This window comes from Eumetopias jubatus, unplaced genomic scaffold (genome assembly GCF_037043125.1).
Source record: "Eumetopias jubatus isolate StellerSeaLion01/CBP00866 unplaced genomic scaffold, mEumJub1_p1.0 scaffold_1, whole genome shotgun sequence".
In the NCBI taxonomy this organism is placed as follows: domain Eukaryota; kingdom Metazoa; phylum Chordata; class Mammalia; order Carnivora; family Otariidae; genus Eumetopias; species Eumetopias jubatus.
In genome coordinates this window covers 113,493,578-113,496,606 of record NW_028274807.1, presented here as the reverse complement: position 1 = coordinate 113,496,606, position 3,029 = coordinate 113,493,578, and the positions used below count along the sequence as shown (strand labels likewise).

General features: G+C 37.9%; 1 pseudogene; it reads right to left on the bottom strand.

The window, feature by feature from the left end:
- Positions 1–323: 323 nt before the first annotated feature.
- LOC114209095 (small ribosomal subunit protein uS11 pseudogene) lies at positions 324–830 on the bottom strand (annotated as a pseudogene).
- Positions 831–3,029: the final 2,199 nt, after the last annotated feature.

The following is a 3,029-nucleotide window of genomic DNA, read 5'->3' as shown; positions in this document are numbered from 1 at the left end:
TAACACTATGGCCCTGCTCGGTCCTGAGAGCTTTGACTCGGTTTTCCCATATCGGAGGAATTTGAAGTTATCCTGGTTTGCTTACTCACCCGGTCCTCTCTCTACTTTTCTCCTTTTCATTGATCTTTCTTTTTCTTGTATCTTTCCTTGCCAATTACTTCTCTCTCCATTTTTTCCCTCTCTTCCTTGCCCAGAATCCAGGCGAGGGGATGGTTGCTTTCAAATTGAGGGATATATCTGGACCCTTCCCCCCGCAAAATGGCTTAAATAAGTTTTTGTTTTTTTGTTTTTTTTGTTTTTTAGCTCACACGAAGCCAATTTATTAACAGAAAACAGTAATTTGAGGAATTCTGTTCACAGACGGCGACCACGGCGACCCCCCTTCCTGCGGGTGCTATCGGAGGGGATGGGGGTGACATCCTCAATCCACCCGATCTTCATTCCTGAGCGTGCAAGGGCTCTGAGGGCTGACTGGGCCCCAGGTCCAGGGGTCTTGGTTCTATTTCCTCCTGTGGCTCGTAGTTTGATGTGGAGGGCAGTGATGCCCAGCTCCTTGCACCTCTGGGCTACATCCTGGGCAGCCAACATGGCAGCATAGGGAGAGGACTCATCTCGGTCAGCCTTCACCTTCATTCCACCAGTCACGTGACAGATGGTTTCCTTGCCAGAAAGATCGGTGACATGGACAAAAGTGTCATTGAAGGATGCAAAGATGTGGCAGACACCAAACACATTCTCTCCTTCAGCTACCTGAGGTCCAAGGCTGATGACCTGTTCTTCCTTCTTTTCCTTCCCCTTGCGAGGTGCCATCTCTGCGTGTCTTCTCCAGACTCCGCCACCGGAAAAAGAGTTAAAGTAAGTTTTTAAAGCTAGAAATGTCATAGCTTCATAGACATATTGAAAATGTTATTTTGAGGATACTATAATGCATCTCTAAATACTAGTGATCTGAGTTCTTTACAGATGAGTAAATTCGAGACTCTGAGAAGATTAAAATTCATATTTAATCATAAATACCTTGTATTCATTAGGAAAGATCCAAAATTATTTGGTGACATTTCATCACCAAGTCATATTGCTCTCTATATTGAAAGAAAAAGAGTTTAAAATATCACTAGTTTTTTCCTTTATTTTGGGATATACTTTCTACGTGGTAGAAAGTACCCACCCATTTCAAATCATGAACTTTCACAATAAATTTGCTTCCCATCCTCCAGAGTTCTGTTTTTCTTCAAATGGAGCAATTTCAAACCATGATTTTTTATTATTATTAAAAGAATTCAGTGACTTCCAGCTTTATCACAAATATGGCTAAAATAAAAATGCTTACTACTTGGTAGCTTTTTACTTGATGCACAAAGCAGTTTCCAGAAACCAATAATGAATGATTCGCTGTGTGGCACAGTAAGCAACAGAACATTTTTATCTGCTCAGCTGATGTTTGTGTGCTCAGTTAACCAGCCCTTGCATGCTCTGTCTATTCTAAGGGTTGCGGAAATTTAAATACAGTAAATGCTCTATGACAGTGCTGATGTTGTGGAGTCAATTCATTTCCTTGAGTACAAGATCAGTTCACAATTACTTCAGGGCAGTCCATACAGGGCATCGGCATAGTTGGCCATTAATTAAGCAATAAGACATGACAGGCAATATATTTCTGGGCCATTTAACATATCTCTTGAGAGATTTTTAAAGCAAGGGGTTAAAGGTCAAGTGACTTTAACCACTTGAGAAGTTCACTGCCAGGATTTTTTTATGACTACAAGAAAATTTAAATATGAATTATGGAAACTAAGACAAACATGGGGATTTTTTTAGTGTATAGTTAGGAAATCAAGTCAAAACAAAATTTAAAAAATGAATTTATGCAGTTTTGTACATTGTACTATGGTTTACTATCTATCGTCTAATTTAATTTTCCCAGTGATCTTGTGAAGTGTCCATTACCTCTATTATACAGTTGAGGTATGCGAAGCTCAGAGCAATTTTATGGCCAAAATGCTCTGCACTATGACTTGGAATTATGAAGTTAAATATTACTGGATTATAAGCTCTTGAATTAGCCAGTCTTAAAGCATTGTTCTCCCCAAACCAAACTCCACCTTCTTTTGATGAAAGCAAAGATCTTTTTAGAAAACATGGCTATCCCGTGGGCTACTGGAAAACCACTTTTCCAGACTTCATGGCTCCTTTTAGTGAGTCTTATAAAAATTAATAACAGAGTTTATTAAATAAATTATTAATCCCATAAGTCAAAGAATAAATAGAACGGTAGACATGTTAGGAAAACCATCTGGAAGAAAATTTTGAGCTTCACTGGACAATATTTGAGGATTGTCTAGAAACTGCCCCACCATGGATAAAATTGTTGATATTGTCCTACTTATGCACCTTACTGCATTGTCCTTGGCTGAGACATTTGTCCACATCTGTCTCCTGATGTCATGCTTAACCCCACTCTTGTATGTGTAGGGACATTCTATTATTCTCTTATTGTGAAAGGAATACGATCAGCTCTCTTTTAGAGTCAGTTGCCTAATTTTCCCTAAGTTAGTCCTGATCCCTCACTCAGCACTTGGTATTCCTTGAACTTAACCTCTCAAGTCTAACAAACTCTCTTTGAATTTTTCCTACTCTACTGTTCCCACCTTCCCCTGCTTGTTGTTGTCCATAGGGATACCCTGATAAGCAGATACTTAATTTCATTTTATATCCCAAGTGCGTATCCTGATGCTCAATAATTGTTTCATTTGCTAAATTGATGTATGAATTATTTTAGAGATTTAAAATTTTCAAACCATAACTAAATGCTAATGAGGACAGAATGTTATTTAATATCCAATTTGATTCCAGGTTTCTTTTAGCTCCCCAAACTCACTTTCACTTTTTTAAAAAATTGAGACACAGCCAATTTTATTCAAATTCCTTAAAATTTATACACAATATGTTAATTGTTTCTAAAATGTACATCACCTTTTATGTAATGGCTTTTTATTTCATCTTTATTTCATAGTTTTTTTCATCTTGTC